General features: G+C 35.4%; 1 protein-coding gene across 6 annotated transcripts in view; it reads left to right on the top strand.

Annotated features, from left to right (window-relative positions):
- Positions 1-26025, top strand: part of CDH18 (cadherin 18) — a 981465-nt gene that overhangs the window by 495749 nt on the left and 459691 nt on the right. Inside the window, exons 1-2 of one of the 6 annotated variants that reach the window (XM_059173694.1) lie at positions 6238-6463; positions 6685-6710. The exons of 4 other annotated variants lie outside the window; for them this stretch is intronic. The gene's annotated coding sequence lies outside the window, so the exon portion shown is untranslated. Of the gene's footprint in view, positions 1-6237; positions 6464-6684; positions 6711-26025 lie in introns of those variants that run through there. One more of the 6 variants, XM_059173692.1, reaches the window with a different exon arrangement.

The following is a 26025-nucleotide window of genomic DNA, read 5'->3' as shown; positions in this document are numbered from 1 at the left end:
GCAAATTAAATTTAGTTCTGAAAATATTGTCAACTGGGTGTTCTGACTAATTGAGCATTAATTAAACAATTCTTTTTATAAACTGTAGTTTATAGACATTTTGGATACTTCTTTTCTGGTACTTATAAATATCGTATGTCATGTGCAATTTATATTTACTTGATGGTTAAGAATTTAGAATGCTTCAGGGTCATCAGAACGTCCATTTTCATAGTACAGTACCAAAAAGGTAAATACAGAGGGATGTGGGGGGCTGAACTGAGTGCGAGCTGTCCTCACAACATGCCAAGGAAGCTGTGTTTTCATATTAACAAAGAGGGAAGAGTTTGTGATTTGTGTTCTTCTGCTACAGAATGCAGCACAGAAAGCAAATATGACTTATTTAATGAATGCTTACTGAGTACTTAAAATTTGGATTCAACTAACCTTTATTTGAAGCCCTTTTTATGCCAAGGACTGCACTAGACACTTCTCTGTGTGTAAAACTCTTCAAGGTCTGAGACAGCTCTGTAAAGTGAGCATGGTTTCCCACAATACAAGTCAGGTACCATGTCCAGAGACTAAAACAATGTGGTTGAGCAGCTTTTCATTAAATATGAATAGTAGACATAGGGTTTGGCTATTACACCATTGGCCATTACACTCCATTACACCAAACTCCTTTAGACAAACCATGTACCAGGTGTTCAGTAGCTTGTATTCAATTAGGAGCCCGATATGCAGATGTAATGATAAAAGAGGCAGGTTTGTATACAGATGACTGTATACATAGTAATTTTCTAAGCATGTTATCTTAATTTAACATGCTTAATCCTCCTAGGAGGCATAAGAGAATAGTAGTACTATATTCACATTTTATTGAAGAAGAAAAAAATGAAGCACACATAGTTATTCTAAGTTCTCAAGTTTGTTTGGTTCCAGATTCTGTGTTCTTAACTACCATGCCATGTGGCCTCTAAAAATAACATTTTTTTAAAGTGAGATATCATCAACTTTTAAAAACATTTTATGGTCTTAAAAAATACTAAGGAGTATGTTTTGTGGACTGAAAAAATGCAGGGACTGTGGGGGTAAGGTTCTTTCTCAGAAGAGGTGATCTTTATTCTGACCGCTGAAGAGTAGACAAGGCAGGGACACTACAGAAAAAGTAAGGATGGTGGTCAGCCAGGGGTGAGGGAGACAGGATGAGTTGGAGATGTTATTAGCTTTGTCACCTTAACAAATATATCATGATGTGGCTCACAACAATGTAAATTCATTAAGAGAAACAGAATTACCTATAGTCTTCTGAAAATCCAATATTTCAGGTCAACTCTTAGTATTGTAGAGCAGAAAAGTCATTACCATCCACATGGTGATGCTTTCCTTTTATTCAGGATGCCTGTTTATGTTTACATTTTTGATGACTGTATCACATAACTGACTTACACAGAAACTATTGTCAGTAGAAAATCTCTTAAGCAGGTTTTGATCCAAAGACTTGCTCCACTACCATATATTTAATATTCATACTTTTGGATCCAACTGTAGTATGTAATCTTTGTTAGGTTTGAGATAATACTTAAGTTTTCAAAACTCTTAAAAATATTTCTAGTTCTTCATCCAAATATACAGGTTTTTGTACAAAATTTCTATACATCCCTTTGGTTTTCATAACGTTGAAAGCAATAATTGGAGGAGGCTTGGTGTCAGAGCTTTCTGACTTACTACTAGATACCTTCTTCCAGGTAAGTACCTCTACATTTCTAAACATGTGAGATTGGTGCCTTAGCCAATTGCTGCACCAAGTAATTGTACTAGAACTTCTTCATGTGTACGTAATGAAATCATGAGAGATACAACGATGGTATAAAGAAAGATCATGTCATATACATCTCCCCTATTCTGGTCTACTGTGTTCATCACAGAAAGCAGTGGGGTCATACTGGCATGACTTTTATGTGAATGGGATCCAGACTAAGGTGATCCCCACCATTTTCTTCTCTTATTGAATTGCTTATCTCTTTAATTATTCACCTTATAGCTTTGCCCAATTCCACATTTAGTTCAATACTTTCTAATTTATAGATTCTATATTTAATCAAGTTGTGGAAGTTGGAAAAATGCTCATCTGTACTTTTACTGTACTATTTTATTCACATCAAATCTACGAAGTTTGCTGACAGGTTTTCAGATCTTTTAAAACAAACAAACAACCAACCAACAATCTGGTATGTACTTTGTGTAACCTTTCTCCAAAAATGAATCTTGTGAAACTAGGGTCCAATGGTTAGTAAATTTTCTCTTATTTGGGAACCAGTGCCTTCATTCTATCATTTACAGTGCAACAATTATCTTTTTTTTCTAGAAATCAAAACTATATTCATAGAAGTTGAGTTGCTTTACTTTTTCCTTTGTCAATTATCAATGTTGTTCTTTTAGGACCAAACAAGTTCATTGGTTCTTGATATTTTACATACACTGAAGAAATTTTTCTTAAAAAATGCATTCATTGGGGCGCCTGGGTAGCTTAGTGTGTTAAGCCTCTACCTTCAGCTCAGGTCATGATCTCAGGGTCCTGGGATGGAGCCTGGCATTGCATAGGGCTCTCTGCTCAGCAGGGATCCTGCTTCCCCCGCCCCCACTTACGATCTCTCTCTCTCTCTCTGTGTCAAATAAATAGATGGAATCTTTAAAAAATGCATTCATTAATTTAACTATTATTATGAGTCAGGGAGGTGCTACTACTTAAAGTTATTACATACGTAGTTAACCTTGAAATATTTTTGTTAGATCACTCTTCTTCATTGTCCATTCAATATTTTCCCCGTACTCTGCAATTCTTAATCTGAAGTGTGATAGATAACAGCATGAATAAAGGTTACCTTTGTTAGGTCCTCTTTGATCATACAATTAGAGATAACATTTTTATGAATTGAAGATTTCTCCTTTCTTTCAAAAAGATACATACAACCTGTACTATCTGTCACTCCAGGACATAAAATAAATACCTGCAAAGGAAATTGTGTGTTGCTTAAGTTCTCAGCAGCTGTTTCTCTTTACATTTAAATCATATCCTCTTTAAATATTATTATACTTCTAGTAATTTCAGTTAAAAATCAAACCATAGCACCCTGTTGGAGTAGTTGACTATTCTGAATGCTGAATTAGAAAGAGGGCTATCCCTGCATTTCCTTTGTGTTTCTTCTTTATTTAGATTTGCAAACACTGCGTAACCTCCTGAATTTCCAGGGTAAAATTGAGCATGAGATAAGATCTAAAGAGATCATTTCTAAAGTCTGTCTCTCAGAGAATGATCACAGTTTAGCATGACAATTTTTATCTTTCCAGTTTCTGTAGTCTGACCAGCATCAATTGCCTGTTGGATGCTTCTCTGTCACCTGCGAAAATGATTCTTATAACTCTCCCAAGGTAACTTAAGTGGGGACTCGGGATCAGAAATGCCCATGCTTTCAGTTTTAAAGATTAAGTCTGTAATAAATTCTGCTGACTGATACATTGTTCAGTTTTTTGAAGTAATCTTTGACATAAGGAGAAAATAAACACCTGCCCACCACCTGGCTTTCCCCAAGCAGCGTGTTCCGCATTGGTTTACTTACTTTATTCTTCTTAAGCCGAAAATATAAGAGAATCACTAAGTGGCTGACAGGTTCACTTTTCTATGGCTAGGGAAGGTTGGCATGGTTTCAGAATATCAAATTTTGGAAACCACTTAAATCCAGTATACATTGCATCATTGAATTTGTGGAGAATCTAGAGCCCTTAATCTGGATGTGGTCTCATAGATACAAATCCTCCCCTGGTGAATTGATTCTTTTTCGAGAAATGGATTATATTGTTTGGTGATGCTGACAAATCCCTCGGTATGTCATCCCACTCAGGAACAAGTGTCTGTTGACTTCCATTATGACTGTCCACTAGATGTGCTTATTAGGGTCTTATCCAGGGAAAACCACCAAGGAAGACTAGTGAAAACACATTTTGTTTTCAAGTGTGTCCCTAGGATGCTCATTGCTTGTGTCTCAGCAAAAGCTCCATAGCAAGTTGCCAAACATTTTATTTCCTTCAACCAGAGGCAGTTAAATAAATGGGCTTCTCTAGAGAATGTCATAATGTGAATTTTAAAATGAAATTGCATGACCTCTTACAGACCAAAAATTCCTCTTTATATCCCCTTTATTTTTTTTTATACCTCTCCTGTTCCTTTGCTGCCATGAGTTCGTAAACACACAAAACACTGAAATGGATTATTGTCAATATTTTCTTCAGTAAACACAAACAAGAACTTATGTTGGGCTACTATGCCAAGAAAATCCATTTAAATTAGGAGGTGCATGCATAAGAAAAGATATACAAAACATGAAACGACATTGGCTCATTATTCTGATGCTCTTGTTTTAGTTCCACTTTTCCCTGAGAGTTTAGTTTTTGGCAATTTTCAAATCATAAATGACTTCTAACGTCTTACCTAGGAAAAACTTTTCACTTCAATGCATAATTCCTTCACAATTGCAAATAATCCAATGCAAGTGCTTTTTTCATTATTTCTGTTAGTTTGTTTTATCATATCAAAACCCCAAAGCAAATGGAATCCCTTTGCATTTCACATCACTCAAGCTAAATAAAAAATAGTAAAATATAACTAGTCGATTCAAACCATCTCAGGTTAAGCCCTATCAATTTTCTGGAAATACCACTTATCTTAACCTGTCTGATCTTTCTGCAAGTAGAAGAAAAGGAGGAGACAATTACACATTAACTAACCTTTATTAAAAGTTTATCATAGATTAAACACAATTGCACAGATTTTTGCTTAATCTTCACTAAGAAGTGACAGTTGCCTCTAGATTTTAAGGGTAAGCATCTGGAGTCTTACACACATTCAGATATAGATGAAAGTCTGAATCAGGATCTGAATCTGTTTTCTGGTTTTTAAAGGGTCTAGTCCTGGGGCGCCTGGGTGGCTCATCGGGTTAAGCCGTTGCCTTCAGCTCAAGTCATGATCTCAGGGTCCTGGGATCAAGTCCCGCATCGGGCTCTCTGCTCAGCAGGAAGCCTGCTTCCCCCCTCTCTCTCTGCCTGCCTCTCTGTCTACTGTGATCTCTCTCTGTCAAATAAATAAATTAAAGGGTCTAGCCCCTCTACCCCACTGCTTCTCTTAAGTCTTTGTTCCTTTGAATCTCTGAACCTGAGCATTTATAGGACTGGAGTGAGTAAAGCTGCTTTTTTTAGTGGTTGCAATCACTGAGGGTCTTGTGGAATTCTTGATGTATCTGCAAAGTGTCCCTTGGAATAACCATTCAATTTAGATAAACTCTTATGCTTGTTTGCTACACGACTTTAAGTAGATATCCTTGATGTTCTTAAGGAGTGAATGTGAGAGAATTCGTGCTGGGGGAAAGTGCCTAAGCTATGTCACATCAATTTTGAATTCTGCCGATCAGGCCTCAAATTCCTGTTTATTAATATCTGTGTACATTACAGATCATTTTAATGTACTCTGGAGTGATAAGAGGTGAGAAGTTTGTGTGGGGGGCAACGTTTGACCGTTACCAGAGAAAGGGGGTAGGCAAGGCATTGCAGGTTCCTGTTTCTCTTTACAAATATAATGCTGACCTCCAAGGGAAAGCTGTGTCTCGTACAAACCCTCCATGCCACGAGTAGTTTGGGGTAAGACAGTAAAGGGCGTCACTTAAGCTAAATCTCACAGCTACCACCGGACTGTGGCTCACTGATGAATGAGCCAGCAGTTGAATGTTTAGCAGGCTGTGACGACTTTGCACGGAAATAGGAAAATTTATTACCAGCCTGCCACATCAGTGCCTGCCCTGCCTGCTTTTTCTCCCGTTCCCTCCTGATGTCTACTCCCACTCTATCTGACAGTCAAACCCCTTCTGCACCCCCCCCCCTCCCTCGGTTTCCCTTCCCCGCAGAGAACAGATCATCTAAACGGTCATGGAGTCCTGTCATTTTCAAGAGCTGGGATGCTAAGGAGGATGCTGTTGATCCAGGGTTTTAATTTAATTTAATTTAATTAATTATTATTATTTTTTTTAATTAATGGCATTGCTTTCCACATGACCTTGCAGGGGAGACTAAAGGGTGTCCGTCCTGTGTGCTACAGAATGTGTGCAGCCCCAAAGTATGCACGATGGGGGGAAAAAAAAAAAAAAAAAGAAAGAAGGAAGCAGAAGGGAAAGGCAGCGGCCAGAGAGCCCGGGAGGAGAGGAAGGAGGAGAGACAGGGAGAGGAGAGATCAGGCGGACAGGCTGTGCCAGCCAATCAGAGGCGCGCTCCGGAGCTGCAGAAGACCGAGCCGCGGAGCCCGGGGCTCGCAGGAGCGCCGAGCCGAGTCTGGGGCTCTCCGAGGACGGGCGCAGCGGTGCCGTGAGCACTGGGAAAGTCCCCTCTTTGCTTCTCATAAATTAAGTTCCTTTCCACCAGTTAGGGCAAGTCAGCCAAGGTAAGGCTTCAATAAATGACACTTTACTATGTAGTGACATGAATATTTGTGTGTACAATGGGGCTGTTACCCGGTTCTGAGTCCAAGCAGTATTTGGTGAAATCCTCCTCCGGGGTTGGTTTCGCAGGATCTAAGGGGAATGGGAAAGTTGTAGTTAATGCTTCCGAAGCCTGATGGCTCGAATACCTTCTTCTTATTTTTTTAAAAAATTGCTTACCCAGGAATGTTGCTGTGGAGCCTCTGGAATGTGAGTCTAATAACCCCGCTGGGTGTCTGCTCATGTTTATCTGTGGATGCGCTGCTATCCGCCCTGCCCCTGAAGAAGTTGGAAGGGTAGTCTGCAAGGCACATTGGAGTAGCGATGGCATCAGATTGAGGTGTCATGTATGTCTAGCTATAAAAGTGAGAGAGAGCATTGTCAGAATAGAAACAGGGACGTTGAAATTGAAATTTTGGTAGTGTTTTTTAATTATTGCCTTTCCAATCTCCTTTTAAAATTACATGATAGCTCAGTATTGAAGCTGCAGCTGAGCAAAGCTCATTTTCTCTTTTCTTTTATTCTTTTTTTTTTCCTCCCATGAATTGCTTCCATAAGTGCTTATTATTAAAGCTTAAGATGAAACTTTTACTTCTTTAAAGGGCACTATAAATGATGCAGAGAAAAGAATTAGGCAGGCTCCCGTGATCAGCAACACACTTTATTTAACATATGCCCTTATGTTTATTAACTCTGATTCATCTTCCTTTCTTAACTTCTTGAACCTGATTTGTCTCAGTGTAGGAATAACAATTATCCTGTATAAATTTTATGTCTAAAATTCAAGTCAAAATTGTGCCTTATGCATGTTTGTATGCCTGTGTGTGTGTGTGTGTGTGTGTGTGTGTGTGGTACGTACAGATGTGGAACTAGGAAAACCTGTCATGTAACAGGTGAAAAAAAATACAATTTTATTAGCTAGTTATTACAGCTTTTCCTTCTATCAAAGCCAGTCATACTTAATGAACTTTCAGATTAATCAAGAGTAAATGTTCCTGGCTATTTCCCTGCTGGATATCAAGAAATTCTAAAATAAAATTCTTAGCTAAAATTATTATGGTCTTCTGTTTGCTCAGGTGATGGCATCACTGCTTTGAGCTGAGAGAGACAGATCAGAGAAAGATTTTATTATGCAGCCAAAAAAATAAAAAAATAAAAAATAAAAACCACAAGCTCTCACAGTGTTTTGGAACCTTTATTTTCCACTCTGGGATCACCCACAGATTTTTCAAAGCAGGGGGCTTTCCTTATGCAGTAATTGCTCTCTTCTATTTTAGTGGACTTGTCTTAGCAGAGAAAATATTTTAAATCAAGAGTTTGAGGTCCAGATTAGATCTCGTGTGTACCTTGTTGGATGTGGGAGGGGGTAGCAGGATATGGTACTAGTAGAGAATGAGTTCTGTCATATAATACTCTGGTCCAAGCACCAATCATCTTTTCAGTTTTTCAAGCCTCCTGTACTGTTTAATTCTGGATTTCTTGATAGTAAATTAACCTAGTGTAGGGCAACACATTTATTCACTTAATAAGGCATTCATTTAATGCCTTGCTAGATAAGGATTTTATAAAACATAGTACTGATAATTTTCAGTGAGACAGCTAACTTTAGGAGGAGAAAAATGATACCAATGGTCAATTTTGATTTCCTGACAAGAATTACAGGTAGAAAAATAAGGATTTACTAGATTTTCTAGATGCAACAGAAATGCCCAACTGAAGATAATCCAATAGTAAAGGAAAATACAATAGTAGAAGGAAAGTTAAGAGCTGGGAAGCTTTACCTGTAACTCTGTCTTGTGCATGTTGGATATAATTAGCTATAACAGTAGTGAACATGGCAATAGAAACCAATGCTCATGTAAAATCTATACATTGGGCTATTGGAAATTATTCCTCCTGATGTACTATTTCAGATGGATATGTGGGAATCATGAGAATGAATGAGTCAGTCCAAGTTCATAAATTTTTTATATGAAGTGTGCTATATATAGTAAATATATAGTACATTTTTATTGGCTTATATAAATACCATTACTGTGCTTCGTGTTGATGTTTGTGGTCTGATGAATGCAAACCCATGTTCACAGGTATGTGTCTCACTTGTCCTGTATTTGGCTTGTCAGTGATTAGAAATCTGAGGTATACCTGATGTATTTAAAAATTTCATATAATAATCTTTTAGAATCTGAACATGCATTTACCTTTCTGTAGGTCTAGGATTAAAAGTACTGAACTTATTGGCTTGAAAATATTTATTTATCTCAAATCCATGTTTTTAATGCCATGTAGTCAGGTGAAAAGTAAGAGAAATTGAGAGATTTAAGACAACAAGTGTGTAAGATGTTTTGCTTTTTTTTCTTTTCTTAATAAGTAGAGGACTTCAAACTTTTTAATTTGCTTCATGTATGCCTTTTGTGTAGTTGCATTATACATGCCTGTAGAACTATAGTTTGGATAAGAGCTTTTTAACCTTGGTGCTCTTGATATATCAGGCTGTATAATTCTCACGGGTGATGGGAGGCTGTCCTGTGTTTCTTAGGATGCCTAGCAATATGTTCTACCTGCAATATGCCAGTAGCAGCATTTGCAAATTGTGACAACCAAAAATATCTGCGGGCATTGTTAACTATTTCCTTGGGGGGGGGAGCAAACTTGTATCCCTCTCCCACTGAAAACCAATACTGTAGTAAAAACCAAAGGTTGTGTGCAGAAAATGGTCATACAACACATGGTTTGAGTAGACAACTGCTCACATATAGTTCAGTTTGGGTGTTCTATGATGAACCCCCCTTCTCTTGCTTTGGAGTAATTTCAACTGGTGTTTCATTAGGTCCCTAACACAAACTGTGGAAGAGCTTATCAGTGTTCTTTTTTTCTGTAAACTGAGAGACTGGCCTGTATTAGCATATGCTATAATTTGTAGGAGCAAGAGGAAATTTTTTAAAAATGGAAAAAAGAAAACAGATGTGAAGGCTGAGACACATTTCACTTCAATTTTTTTCTTTCAGATGAGTCTTTAATATAAGTAATGAGTAAATGAAAAATACTGATTCTATTCTATAATAGCTTTTTCTTTCTTTCTTTTTTTTTTTTTTTTGGAGTATGTATATGTTTGTAATGTAAGCAGTGGGTGTTTACTGTAGTAATTCCAGGTGCTTGGAGTAGTTTTTAATGTCCAAAGTCTCTAGAAGTAAAAGGAAAACGTTTTGATTTTAAGTGCATAGTTCTTAGTTGGTTGGTATTATATAGCATAATAAAAAGAAATATTGAGCTTCATGATTTGAGCACATGGCAGAACTTGATCCTGACCTGGATTACTTGTGTCAAATATTACTTGTATATAGGCCATTTTTCTTCCTGTGCAAAAGGGGATAAGAATAGGCATGAGAACCCAACAATACAAGGTGCTAAAATGGGTTTCAATTTGTAAAGATCTACACTACTGTCGATAAATGATCGTAGAGTCAGTGTCTCTGGTGATTTTTCTAGTGAGAATTGACTCAGTAGGCTGAATCTTCCGAGCTATAGAGGTTAAAAATTATCTATAAAAAATGGAAGTATTTTTGTTTTGTTTTTATTTAAATGCCAGTTAGTTAATTAGTTCAATTCCCGTTAGTTAATATAAGTGTAATATTAGTTTCAGGTGTACAATACAGAGATTCAACACTTCCATAAAACAGCCTGTACTCATTACTGGGCCCTCCTTAACCCCCGTCACCTAATTCACCCATTCCCCCATGACCGTCAGTTTGTTCTCTATAGCTAGGAGTCTGTTTCTTCATTTGCCAACTTCTCTCTCTCTCTGTCTGTCTCTCTGTTTTTGTTTTTTCCTCTTTGCGTGTTTGTACGAATGTCAGTATTCTTATATACCATTCATTTAAGTAATCCTCCATTAATTATTTTTTAAGTTAAGAGAAGGCCAACACAAATTAAGTCATTTAGTATCTCTATCATTGCTGATAGTGTTTTGACTTTTAAGTGCTGCACATATTCCAGAAAGAGATTTCCAGGATAATAAATGGACTTCAGGGAAACGTAGGAAGAGGTATAGGAAGAACATTCACTTTAGTGTATCCTGATATGTGTGGGTGTTGTTTCTTAAATATCAGAAAATTCTGGCATGTAAACTTCCACACTGCGTGGCTACATCAATTTAGGAAACTTCTTGGTAATCGGAGAATAAAATGAACAAAATTCAATCCCTACAAGTATCTGAGTGAAATACTGAATAAAGCAAGTATTTCACTTATCTGACCTCCCCTAGACTATGCCTTACCCTATGTTTTACTCATACTGCATGGAATATGATAGATTAAATTGCCAGGAAAATGAATTTGGATGCTGCAGATGCTTCTATTGAAAAAAGGGGAATTCACTACCATTTCTATTTCACTTGTTTAGGTGATCATAGGGTCTTCAAATAGATACTTACTTTCATTGTATTTATGCCTTTGGGACAATATATATTACTTATTTATAACTATGCACAATCTGATGTGACTGGTAATTTCACTTGATCCAATTATTTTCAGTCAGTCTACCTGATAACAGAAGTATTTTAAATAAAAATAGCTGTCTAGGTTAAACTCACAGTTATCAATGGGATTTAAATGAAGGCTGGTTGCCATTTTAACCTAGTGAATCATCATATTCATATAAAAAATTTTTGAAACTAGTGTTGGCAAAGGTGTGATAAAACTCTTATTTACAGTTATCCCTTGTGGAAGTGAAAATTAACATACCAGTTTTGAAAAGCAATTTTCAGTCCATGGCCAGAGATGGGAGAAAACAAACTTCCTTACATGTAACTTGTGGGAATAAACCACTAAAATACAGTTCAAAGTATCAAAAAATGAAGAAATAACTCAGGAAGTTAAAACATAAGAATTCAAATCAATCTGAATAATGGTAAAATGATGGAGCTTGAATATTAAGCTTCATACAAAATGTTATATAAAATGTGATTTTTGGGACGCCTGGGTGGCTCAGTTGGTTGGACGACTGCCTTCGGCTCAGGTCATGATCCCGGAGTCCCGGGATCGAGTCCCGCATCAGGCTCCCAACTCCGGGGAGTCTGCTTCTCCCTCTGACCTTCTCCTCGCTCATGCTCTCTCTCACTATCTCTCTCTCAAGTAAATAAATAAAATACTTTAAAAAAAAATAAAAAAAAATAAAATGTGATTTTTAAAAGGACATCAAGAAAATCCATTTAGTTGGATAATATATTGAGGCAGAAATGTGTATTTCCCAAATTTTCTGTACTGTTTATATATTTAAACATGTGTAATTAGTATCTTCAGCTGCAATGTGATATAATTTAAACGAGCCATGAAAATATAAACAAATTATTTTAGCTTTATGCAATTTTTTTTTTAAGATTTTATTTATTTATTTGACAGACAGAGATCACCAGTAGACAGAGAGGCAGACAGAGAGAGAAAGAGGAGGAAGCAAGCTCCCCGTGGAGCAGAGAGCCCGATGCGGGGCCTGATCCCAGGACCCTGAGATCATGACCTGAGCTGAAGGCAGAGGCTTTAACCCACAGAGCCACCCAGGTGCCCCGCAATTTTTGCTTTTATAGAGAACCTGCTTATTGGTTGATTGGCTCGGTTTAACTTACCAATAGATGAGAAAGCCCTATATTACTGATTAGAAAGTAAACCAGATCCAAAAGACTATTTAGTAAGATTTTCAATTCTGTGATTGCAATTCTACTTTTAGATGATTTTTCATATTTTTTAAAGAAAAGTAGTACTATTGAGTAATACATTATACTTTATTCATTATTAAATTCATTTATGGAGATTACATTCTATTTGGGAAGCGTGATGATAAACAAGGGAAATAATGTATTAGTTGTAGAAGATACTACTATTAAGGGGGAAATAAAAGTGGGAAAGGGAATAAAAGTTTTGAGGAAATAGATGAAATCTTATATTTTGGCTATTATGGCTCCTAAGCCCTCTTTGGGAAGTGATTTGAATAAAGACTTGGAGGAAGTTTGGTTAAGTATGGTCATTGATATCTGATAAGTCGTATTCCAGAGAGGGTGAACACAAGTACAGAAGTGGGGAGGAATATGCACAGTTTAAGAATAGCAAGAAGGCCAGCATAGCTGAAATGAAGTGACAGAAATGGACCATTGAAGGAGATACCATTAAGAGATAATGGAAACCAGATCATGTTGAGATCCTGTAGATTAATGTAAAGACTTTGTATTTTTTTCTCGGAGATTTGGAGTAGTCTTAACTGTTTCTGATGAGAGAATTGAGTTAATCTGATGTTGTTATGTTAGGTGGTAAAAGAAGATGAAGGATACTGATGGATTAAGGTTACTCATCAGCTATATATCAGCAAGGAAATTTGGCCATGGGGTTGCAGTTAGACTGAAGAGGAGCGAGGACAGAACAGGACAGCTGTGCAATTAGCTCAGTAATTTGGTGGAGAAAACATGGTGACTTGCAGCACAGTGGAAGCCATGGAGGTGGCGAAAAGAGGTATATCTTGAAATTAAAGCTGATAGGACTTGACATTACATAGGATATTTGGGGTGCTGGGGGATGGTGAGAGTAAAGGATAAATTTTGTTGCTGCATCCTGAGCAATTAGAAGGAGGCAGTTGGGGAGCACCTGGCCAGCTCTATCAGAAGAACCTGTAGCTCTTGATTTCAGGGTCATGAGTTTGAGTCCCACATTGGGTGTAGACATTATTTAAATAAATCTAAGAAGAAGAGGGTAGGAGGAGGAGAAGAAGAGGAGGAGGAGGAGAAAGAAGAGGAAGGGAAAGAAGAAGGAGGGGGAGGAGGTTAAAGGGGGAGAAAGGGGAGGAAGGGGGGGAGGGAAAGAATTAGGTAGAACAAAGCTTGGCAGGGGAAGGAGATCATGAGTTAGATACGAAGAACCGAGTTTTGTCTATTTTTTTCAGGTGTTCTGTTTTGTTTTGTTTTTTAAATAGGCTCCATGCCCATCATGGAATCCAGTTGAGGGTGGGGGTGGCAAACCCTCAATCCTAAGGTCGAGACCTGAGCTGAGATAGAATCAGAAACTCTATCAACGAAGCCACCTGGGAGCCCTGTATATTTTTAGATTTAAATGTATAAGTAGGGATGGCATGGAGTCAGTTGCATACACAAGTGTGGGGTTCAGTGATGAGCTGTCAGCTGGAGGTAAGAAATCAGAAGCCATTCCTCATAGATAGCATTTAAAATGAAGAGATGGGATGTGAACGAAAAGATAAAAATCACAAGGAAGAGCTGGTGCAACCCAGCACAGATAGGTTGGGAAAATAAAAGCCAGTACAGTTAGTTTCTTGAGGCCATAAAAATGAATATTGGCACACAATTATTGGTTTAATCATCTCTAGATTTTGGTGTTCATTAATATAGTTCTACTCTTTTAATATTTTTATTGGCTTTAACTAAAGCATGATGTTACAATTATTGCTTTTTAGATTTGACAAATATGTAATATAAAATATATCTAATTTATGAATGACTGAATATTTTGCCTTTTTCCAACCCCAAATTACTCTACAAGTATTTTAAAAAGTAGATATGAAGTCTTCTGTAGCCATTATTAAAATTAAGGAACTGTATGTTTTTATGTTCCTATCCTGCTCATGATTTATGCCCAGCCTTTGATGTGCAGAAGAAATGTATAAAGGAGCAAGATGTGAATCTCTAGTTTCAACCGCAGGTATGAGATGACTATAAAATATTTAAATTCACCTTTAAACAAATACAAAGGATTACTACATTAGTAGATCTTATCAACGATACTCACTCTAACGAATGCATTCTTTCATCAACTATTCCAAGACACGCGCACATGCATTCACACACACAACTTTATGATCACATTCTGTTTCTTAATCTAAACAGACAATAACCAGCTTGGGCAACCAGAATTTTATTAACAAAACTTCACTCAGAATATTTTCATATCAGATGATTTCAGTGCTTTAACTTCTGCAACTCAGTTTTACGAAAGAAGTTGCAAGAGTTTGAACAATTTAAGGGCGTGTTTAAGTGTTGTGTGTGACCACACTGAAGGCTCATGAGTGGGCAGAATAATGGTTCCCAAAGATATTCAGGTCCAAATTCCTGAAACCTGTGAGTATATTAGGTGGTAGAGGAAGGTTAATGAATGAAGATGAAATTAAGTTTGCCAATCAGCTACTCTAAAAGAGATTGTTGATCCTGGAAGATCTAGGTGGGCCCATGGTAATCACAGGGTACTAAAAGTGGGAAAAGGAGGCATACAGGAGGCCAGAGTGATGCTATGTGGGAGGGACTCAACTCTGATGTTCCTGGGTTGAAATATGGAGGAAGAGGGCCAAGCACTAAGTGGTTTAGGAAACTGCTAGAAACTGGGAAAGGCAAGGATTCTCTGCTTCTTACCTTAAGAAAGGAAGGCAGCCATGACAGACACTTGTATTTTAGAACAGTTGTGACTCATTTCCGATGACTGACTTGACCCTCGTCAGACTCCTGGCCTACAAAACCATAAGATACAAATTTTGTGTTGTTGGAAACCACCTACTTTATGGTATAGGAAATTGATATAGCTACCTAGCATAAGGAGGTGTTTTAAGTTCTGCCTTTTATAAATCAATCAAGCAATCAATCAATCGTGTAAATTTTTTGAGGCTAAATACATATAATATTACTGAATATATAATAATGGAACCATTAACCTGATATCTCTCTATTGTTCAACACTATAAATTTTTGTAAAAACTGTGATATCAAACCTGAAGGATGTTTTCTAAAGCAGAATGTAAAGTATAATGAAAGAAAAGAATGTGTCTTACCTAATATGTACATTCTCATCCCCACTTATTCCCACAGTGTACTTCTATTAATATGAGTGTACTGGACTTCTGGGTCCTGTGTCCAAATATGATTTATAGAGTATCAATTCTTTTCTATAGCTCTTTTAAGTAGATTATTTATTAATGTAACAATGCAAATATCATCTTACAAATCAAGAAATAGAATGTTTTGCAAAATAAGCCACATTTCCCCTTGTCACTTTTACAGTAGGAAATATTCAACTTTTGAGCAATAGCATGTTCTAAAAAAGCAAATTTCACTATGATAGGCCATTCAGTAGTTTAGAGGGTATAAAGATTTATAACCTGGTATGGTTAAGAAAGATGGATTTAGAATGAGAATATAGAAAACTGTGTCCTTTCAATGTTCTAAATATATTTTTTTTAAGATTGATTTCTTATTTTAGAGAGAGAATGAGTATGCAAGCACGTAAGGGGCAGAGGGATAGGAAGGGAGAGAATCTCAAGTAGACTCCCATTTAGCCTGGAGCCCCATGTGGGGCTCAATCTCATGATCCTGAGATCATGACTTGAGCTGAAACCAAGAGTCAGAAGTTTAACCAACTGAGCCACCCAGGCACCACTGTGATCTATTTTTAAATAACTTGAACAGAAGAGTGATTTAGCCTCCCCTTCTAAATGACTCTTCCTCATGTTCAAAGCATAACACTCAGGTTACTATTCATGGAAAAATGTTGCACATATTTCCAGTGAACAGAAACTTAAAGAATAAAATAAAGCAAATCTTCTAGTAGTATTTGGCTAATGACAATTTTATTTCAGTCTTTGAAATGTCCCAGTTATAACATTTGCTCATACCTGGTTATGAAAGTCCTATTCAGCAGATGGTTCTAATAGTAATAGTGGGCCTGCCCACCTGCACATGAACCATTCCAGGGCAGGAGGAGAACCCAAATGAGTAATGCACACCTGTCTTTCCTAATCTGCTCGCTAGTGATATTGGAGGCACTGGAACAAATTGTTCATTTGAGCTTCCATATTCTTGATCCACATTCCATGATCTTCTTCCAAAATCCCTGGCTGGCCACCTAGGGGAGAACCAACTCTGAGTCACGCATCTATCCATGGCTCATAATCAAGGGACATTTCATTTTCTTCTTACATGTTTTGCTTTTCTGATTTATATTCATTCTATCAATCTTTTAAATGGTAGGTGCTTGGTATAACAAGTCAAATGATAAGGTTAACAACCTCCCTTTCCCTTTCTTCAATCCATACTCAGCTGAAATATCCAAAAATTAGAATTTTTATCCACGTATACCTTTCTTTATATACCTAGAAAACATGTGTGAACATATATATGCATATAGGTATAATATGGGCAGACTTTTTCTACTTTTTAATGTAAATGTATTATTTTAGTGTACAACACAGTTTTACATAAAATTAGATCACTAATGTCTCTAAACATCAGTAATATCAGTCTGATTTTTCCTTGTCTTTATTGTCTCTGTATTAATTAGTTTTTATTCCTGCCTCTGTCTTTATATCCTGCCATATTGCATCATTTTTCTCTTTTGTGACTCTTCAATCTCATTCTTTTAAATTTTCATTTGATCCTATGTCAGTTAACTAGCTTGGGCAGCCATAACAATAACCCAAGGACTGTGTAGCTTAAGCAATAGGAATGTATCTTTCATAGTTGTAGGGGCTAATAAGTCTAAGATCAGGGTGTTCGCCCTTTCAGTTTCCTGGTGAGTGCTCTCTTCTCTCTTCCTACTTACAGATGGCCACTTGCTGTGTCCTCATATGGCAGAAAGCAAGCTCTCAGATGCATCCTTTGATAAGGGCACTATCCTCATATACAGGTCTCACCCTCATGACTTCATCTAAACCAAATTGCCTACCCAAAGGCCCTTCTCCAAATACCATCACACTAGGGGTTAGAGTTTCTACATAGGAATTTTGGAGGTACATGGTCCAGTCCACAGCAGCAGTTCCTTCTTCTGTTATCCTAGTTTCAACTCTTTTAAAAATTATTATTATTATTATTATTAATTTCTAAATATTCTATTTCTTTCCTCTGCCATTTTTTATTCTACCAGTCATTCCAATCTCCTCAGTACGTTCTGGTCCCCATGCAACTCTTTCTCCAAAGTCATCTTATGTGACTTTTAAGAATACACCTGAATATTATAGCCATCTGTTTTTCCAAAACCCTTCAAAATACTAGAAACAAAGTCTGTAATGTTTGGTGACAATCATCAATTAGGTCCCTTTTCAAGATAGTTTAAAGGTCATGAGTATTGCTTGACTTCTATACCCACTCTATACTCTAAAATGCTAAAACTAGTTTTTAGCTAATGTAAATAGTATATAAATATGCAGAGAATAATATATAATTGTGCATGCACAAAATGTATTTTTCAGCTCTTCTAAAATCTGTGACATTTTGCCTTGCCAAGGATATCTCAAGACTCTTCCCCTGGATTTACTGAATGCATTATATAAAGTGAAATTTAAAATTATTTGTTACAATACTTTTAAACAGAATTTCTGGAAATTTCTTTAAGGAAAAAAATCAACTTTAATCCATTTATTATTCACTTGAGTAAAAAAAAGAATAAGTCAGGAAATGACAGTACTGAGTATCACTGATTTGAAATAGTCAAGGCATGAATCACTCTTTTCAGATGAGATGTTCTCACCAACTTCAAAGGTAGCTCCTTTGTGACTCTGGGAGCAGTTGGGAATAGCTTGTTTCTCCCTGAGAAAGAATTTCACTCTATTTCCAGTCCAGTGCTAAGGAGGATTTCATGTGTATGCAAAAAGGTATTTTTAACACAAAATTTGGTATTAACATCATGGAATTGCTGACTCTTCCGAGTGTAAAATTGTGGCTTTCAGAAAGAAGTAAACTGGGACACTCTGTCAGCATCCTGGAAATGATATCCATTCTTTACTAAAGGAAATGCCAAACATTTAAAATGAAAAAGCAACACATTAACTCAATGAAAAGGCTAGATTGTTCTAATCAATAAACTCTACAAGGGTAGTTTATTCTTAGCTAATACGTTTTTATGCCTCTAACTTATTATAACAGAAGAGCATTGTTTATAAAATTTTGATTTTTCTAAACAACATGAAATATTTAAAATAACAATTGCTTCACCTCAGTTTGTGTTTAATTGTTATTGATCTTTCTGCTCTATGTAAATACTAACTCAGAGCTTGCTTTTCAGATGTTTATCAAACTGCACATTTTTCCAGGAAACTCTACAATTTCCTTTTCTGCATATTAATTTTTCATCCAATACAGTACATTTTCTTCAATGTATTGCATTTCATTTAAAATTAGTGCATTCGAAGATAACCATTTTATAAAATATAAAAGTAGCACCTTCTGCCAAAATATGTTTTACTGGATAAAAATGATGAATTTAGTGTAATTTTTTAATAGAGTGTAGAGACTTGATATACTGAAAAATTTGAGAGAAATTATCTAATGTATACTTTGAACTCATATTTCAATTAACTTATTGATTCATTTACACTTATCATTATATAAGTGATCATTTTAAATTTATTTGTATGTGTATAGTTAACCAGGCTAACTGGAAGTCTTTTCTGGGGCCTCCAGATGCTGGGCAGATATTAGCTTCATTGTTTTTATGAGTGAACGGAAGTCATACAAGTCACAGTTTTGCCCAGTGGCGCAGACTTCATAGCAGCTGAATCACAATGGAGCATGCTGTGTCTTCCATCTTTTGTACCTCTCCGCTACTCACCCTTCATCCCCCCTTGATCATGGATCTGATGGCCTTGCCTCACGTTACAATTATTAGCATTCTAAAATCAGTGGGACACTTTCTAACTCCCGTCACTACCAAAGCTACATGTAAACTGATGTCTAAGGTCTAATCCCTTTTCTCTGCTCAAGTTATAGTGAAACGTCATTCTTGCTATTTTCTGTACCTCGTTCTCAGGATTCCCTCCCTAGACCTACGCTGACTCTGCCTCTGAATTGGTTGCGTCATCTATTCTCCCTTCCCAACTGATCAAATTCTATATATTCATTATACCAGCTTCTATATATTGTAGCCCTAAAATACACTTACAATGTGTTCACTACTTTCATATTTGCTGGCTTCATACTGGTTCAGATCACCATGACCTCTTCCACAAAGGCTTCTTCTCATTTGCTTTCATCAGCAAATGCTGTCCTTAAATTCTTTACGATATGCCAGCTAGCAGAAACTTCTGAAAAATATAAATCAGTAGTGTTCCTGTTCTCTTTTGAAACCCTTCAGTGAATCTCAATTTAATGTACAATATGAGACTTTAAGTCCTTGTCAGGGCCTCTAAAATCCTACGTGACTTCACACAGCCTCCCTTTCCAACTTGACCCTCACGTCCACCCACCAAACTATAGTTTAATGCTTTCCCCTCCTCATATCTGTTGAGCCTTTCTTGGGGGCGTTTGAACTGGTTATTCTGTCTGAAATGCCCTTCTCTACTATTTTTCTATGCCTGCACCTTTATCTTTTATGTTGAATCCCACCCAATTAAAAATAATGCCCTGTTTCCTAAAGTAGCTGTTATGCTAGCATATTTTCTCATGCTCTTCAATGATCCTATTTCTGAGTGTACTCCTTTTTATCTCACCTCCAACTAAGAAGTATATCATTCTTGAACCAAGACCTTGTTTTCTATTCACCTTTCAGTCCCCAATATTTAAAATATTGCCTGGTACATAGCCCACAATATGTCCCATAAAATATAAGACAGTTATAAACTATAACTGTAACAAGTCAGGCTTTTAGAAATAAACATTTTTTTTTGGTCAGAGAGAGACCGCGAGAGAGGGAACCCAAGCAGGGGCAGAGGGAGAAGCAGGCTTCCCACCCAGCAGAGAGCCTTATGTTGGGTTTGATCCCAGGACCCCAGGATCATGAACTGAACCAAAGGCAGACACTTAACGACTGAGCCATCCAGGCGTCCCTAGAAGTAAACTTTTAAAAACATTTATCTGAAGTATACATAGAAGATACTGCATAAGTCATGCATATACATATAAATAACTACTGCAGATCGGACATACTTATACTACATAAAATGGAGTATTACCTAGAATCCAGAAACCTTCCTTATATACCTTCACAATACCTTCTCCTTTCCCAGATACAACCTTTTTTCTTCTGACATCTTACAATACATATTAATTTAATCTGTGTACTTTATATAAATAGAATCATATAGCACGGTTCTATTGTATTTGGCTTCAAACATTACTTTCATATAATTCATTTTATTGAGTGAATCAATAGTTTTTAATTTTTTTTATTTTTTACTGTAGATTATTCCGTTGTATGAATATACAACAAGAGACATTCTACTGAAGGACATGTGGCTGTTTCCAGTTACTAGTAAAAATAATACAACTATGAACATTATTGTATCTGAAATCTGGACAATATATGTGTTCCTTTTACTGGGTATATACTAGGAATGAAATGCTATGTTATAGGGTAATATTCATCATGAATAGATATACCCTAAAACCTTCCCAAAGTAGTTGTACTAATTTACACTCCCACATCATTGTTTGAGAGTTAGTTGTTACTGTTAATCTTGTTGATTTTAGTCATCCTGGCAGATAGGTAGAGATACCTCATTGTGTTCTTACCTAAACTGTATGTTTCATATTTAAAACCAGAGTAAATTTCAGGAAATAATGCGATTAGCATTCATGTTCTGCAACTGAATTCATCGGTTATTTTTTTTTACCCTTTTGCTTTATTGGTAACTAGCTATCTTTATTTTTCAGGCCATTTGAATACAGTTTAGGCATAAGATGCAGGCTTTCTGGACGGGTAGATTTGGCACTTTTGACATTCTCTGAATGTGTATTTTTTAAAATTTTTTATTTTTTATAAACATATATTTTTATCCCCAGAGGTACAGCTCAGTGAATCGCCAGGTTTACACACTTCACAGCACTCACCAAAGCCATTTTTTAAATTTTTTATTTACTTTAACAGTTTTCCCAAGTAAAATGGTTTAAGATGCAATATAAATACAATGTAGTAAGTACACTTATTTCAGATGCTAGAGAAACAAATCATGCTTTGTAACTTGTGAGAGTAATACATAAATGAGAAAAACAAAAGCCATGAGAAAAATAAATGAGCTCATCCATTTTGTTCATCATATTTAATATATGAATCAGGCTCTATCTGATATTTGTAGATAATAACAAAAGAAGACAAAATAAGACAAAAGAAGAATATTACTTTTTCTTTGTATCTTTCATTAATTAGTATAAAGATAGTTATAAACCACGAAAGGCTATTAGTTTGGATGCCAAGAAGCCAATTTTTGCATTTTTTAAACTTAAACACTTTTCTCATTTTTGTAATGTTTATTGGCATAATGGGGACAGCCAGAGTTGCACCATGCTTGTCTATGAAAAGAAGCTCTGATAATATATTTCAAATCTATTTCCACAAAAATCTTTGTTAGGGGCATTGGAGTTTTGTTTTGTTTTGTTTTTCTTTAATTAAGTCTATAAAAAATGTGTTTCATTAATCCCTTACACCCTATCTCTGAAATGAATGAGAAACTACAAATTATTTTTGTGAAACACCAATTTATTGTTTATTATTATATGAGATTGTTTTTAAAATATTTACTTACAAACAAGCATTTTGGATATCTGGTGTATTATACTGTCTCATTATCAGAAATTTTCCTCCTTTTTGTCTGTGAGAGTTGCATTTAATCAGTAAACATGTTTTGTTTTAAGTTGATTTATTTTAAAATCAAAATATTAAAATATATTTTTTGGAATAAAATCTGAAAGTAAAGAAGATATGCCCCAGTAGTTAAAGATGGAATATGAGATCATGCCACAAACGTCAATAAGCTATTTTCTTTTCTTGTAAAACAGATTCATTCCATTTTCAATATTCTTAATTATTTGATGTAAAAAAAAAAAATGTCTGTTTTACCTCTATACACCAGTGTTGTCTTCCTTATACATTCTAATTGGATTGTTTTCACTATTATTTAAAATATCAAACTGATCTTGTATGGCAGAGCAAATAATTTTTTAATGTCCTTGAGATGATACACATCTCAAGCTTAAACATGATTCTTAAAGTGTACATAAATACATTAAAATTTATTTTTCCTAAGAATTTTCAAAAATTTTTGTGATGAACTGCATCCCATGAGCCAAGTAAGTTTAGCATTTCCATTTTATTCAGGTAAATCTTTCTCAGTTAGCATCATTTATCCAGAAGACTACATACCATTTTAAAAGAGAAAGTATTATGGTATTAGTTTCAAAAACTTGAGTAAATAAGTTAGAGAGTTTCCTATACTATATACCAATTAACCTGATTATACTTAAAATTTTTTTTATTTTCTTCTTGTGACATTCAATTTAAAAAATGCAATGTAGAAGGATAAAATGTTTAATATGTATCTTGGACCAAAGGACACCCTATCTTATTGATAAATTTAATTTCAAATATCCATATTTATATTTATTCTAAATTTAAAAACTAGACATGGCAATATCTGTAAGTTTAGGAAAATACTTTTTTTATTTTTTATAATATATACTATAATTTATTATTGCTTGATTGGTCTGTCTCATTTTTTATCCCTTTTATTCTTGCCATCTTGCATCTGTAGGTATCCCCAGTGCTCTTTTATTGGCCATTCATTACTCTCTATGTATTCTTACTCCCTTGTTCAGATCATCAACTTTCATGGTAATCATTCATAATTTTATGACTCTATGTATCTAGCACTGACTCTTAACCTCTGACCTTATCTTTTACTTCCAGCAATGAACAGACCTCTACCACATGATCATGCTCTTTCCCTCAAAGTTATTCAGTATGTAACACCGTTAGATTTATAATACTAGATTCTTACTTATATTACTGAACTAGGTACCAATTTATAAACTATTTGGGAGCTCTCTTTGGAGTCTAAGAATATTCTTTTATAAATTAAATAAGAACAATATGTACTACATCTTCTACCTTCTTTTATTTTCCCGAGACCAACAGGATGTAGTATAGAGATTTAGAATCAGGCTGAATTGTTTTGAAGCTTGGTTACATTAATATTTGTATCACCACAGGCAGATTTATTTAATTTTCTATTTATAAAATTGAACAACACTAATGGAAAGGATTAAAATGTTATGTTTCTAGCACAGCACAGTGTCAAGCATAGAGAAAGCACTAAGTAAAATATGGGTCTTCCTCATTTCTCTTCTAGCAATTAATCTTCTGATTTTTCTGTGTATATCATTGACAATGCCGTGACTCCATAAGAAAGCCTAAAGTAATAGTTGAATATTCCTTCTCTAATCTGATTCCAGTTCCACCATTTTTGTCATTAATGTATCTTGTAGACAACCAAATTTTCTGTGTTCCAATGACTATCACTGGTCATTATCCTGATTCAGAACCATTTGGCTTGCATTAGTTCTTACTGCATTTCTTCTCTTTTCCATTTACTATTATTTTTCACTTTTTTTTTCTTTTATGGCCTAAGTGTTCTACAAACTGCTTGAGAGCAAATATCACATCATTAATTTCTCTTATATGTGCCCTAGCCTGATGGCATGTTATGTGAATGACATATATTTTAATTGGTTGGTTTGGAAGAAATATATCCAATTCCATTTTGACATTTAGGTCTGATGCCTACTCAATATGATTATACTTTTTTGTTACCTAGGTATCCTTTATTTTAAAAATCAACACGATCAAACTGTGAAGATATTCTGAAATGACTTTAAAACAGTTCACCAAAACTATCAATTAAATGCATTGCCTTAATTTATTTCTTTATTATTGACTACATGAATACATATGCACATAGCATAATAGAATAGCACATAGAATAATAGCTTGAAGTTTGCTAATGGAAAAGGAAGTTTATCCAAAATGCCAGTCTTTGAACTCATTTCAACTAGAATGTTTATTTAAAAGTTTTTTTCCTATTTAATGATTAGCAACTTTTACTTTTTTAAGAGCTTTTGCTTAATATAGATTTGCTATATATTTACATATATATATAAATAATTTTCCATCCTTCAAATATAATATAGAGAAAATAAAAAATTTTAATATCCAATTGGAATATAAAGTTATATGTATAGCAAATGCAATATTAAAATGTGATAAACTTTCCCCTTTCTTATCCAGATTTATGAGCTCTTAATCTCTCAAGGTTCCATATTTTAGTCATTAAAGATTAGAAGCCCAGCTAATATCCATAAAATTATGCCATATCTTTCTTTCTGAACAAGAGCATTATTGGAGATTTTATTTGTATCTCATCATAACTGAATTAAATAATCTGAACAAAACAGTTGCCCAGAAATAAGCATATATTGTTTTAATGATAGTAACCTCCACTTGGTGGTTAAAAGTGATCTATTATCTTTCTTTTTATATAAAAATCCAATTAGAATATAAAATAGTTCAGACACAAAATAAAAATATTTTTCTCTTCCTGAAAACATGCTGCTTTTTTTTATGATCGCAACATACGATCTGTTCAGTATTTACCATATAGGTGTTGTCACAAAATTTTGTGTTCCATTGTAGTACATGCATACGCCCTCAATCGGGTGAGTATGCTCCCAGGACAGATTTAGCTATTAATTGACATTGCAGGGCAATACATTAATAATTTCTGTTCTCTGGTAACACTCTTCACCACAATTTAACAAGCCTAGCTCTTTTTTTTTTTTTTTTTTAAGATTTTATTTATTTATTTGACAGGGAGAGATCACAAGCAGGCAGAGAGGAAGGCAGAGAGAGAGGAGGAAGCAGGCTCCCCACTGAGTAGAGCGCCCAATGTGGGGCTCGATCCCAGGACCCTGGGATCATGACCTGAGCTGAAGGCAGAGGCTTTAACCCACTGAGCCACCCAGGCACTCCACGCCTAGCTCTTTAGAGTCCTCTTCTCTTTTCCTTGTTCTTTCCTTGAATCTAACCTCATATGGCCATATACCTACAGTTTAGTGAAACTGGTGATCCCCTGTTCAGCTTTTGTATTCCCCACACTAATCATCAGAGTGAAAAATATCTAAAAAGTCAGTGTCTTAATTCTAACTCATGAATTCAACTTCAGTAACTACTTTACTACTAATAATGCTATTTATGTAATCTACTCAATAAAATTATTTTGATTATATTTCTTTATATTGGGAAAATTTGCTACAAGATTTTTAAAACATGCTGAAGATAGAAATGGCCTGTCTGAATGCATCAAACCATCTAAACACATTGTGTATACTTCGGGGTTCGTAGTTTCTCAGATGTTTAGCAGGATCACCCATGAAGCCATCTGGTCCCAAGGATTACTCTACTGGGAGATTATTGGTTACTGATTCAATCTCTCTACTCACTATTGGTCAGTTCAGATTTTCTGTCTCTTCCTGATTCAGTTTTGGTAGGTTGTATATTTCTAAGAATGTATCCATTTTTTCTGAATTTTCCAATTTATTGACCTAGTTGTCTCTTATGATCCTCTGTGTTTCTTTAAAATCAACTCTAACATGTCTTTTTAAATTTTTACTTTTATTTTAATCTTCTTTTTCTCTTTGTCTAACTGAAGGTTTGCCCAATATTTTAAGTCACCTATTAGCTTTTTAAAAAAATCTTTCCTGTTGTTTCTTTGATCTTTATTTTGTTTA

This window comes from Mustela lutreola, chromosome 5 (assembly GCF_030435805.1).
Source record: "Mustela lutreola isolate mMusLut2 chromosome 5, mMusLut2.pri, whole genome shotgun sequence".
NCBI lineage: Eukaryota > Metazoa > Chordata > Mammalia > Carnivora > Mustelidae > Mustela > Mustela lutreola.
This window is presented reverse-complemented; position numbering and strand designations above follow the sequence as displayed.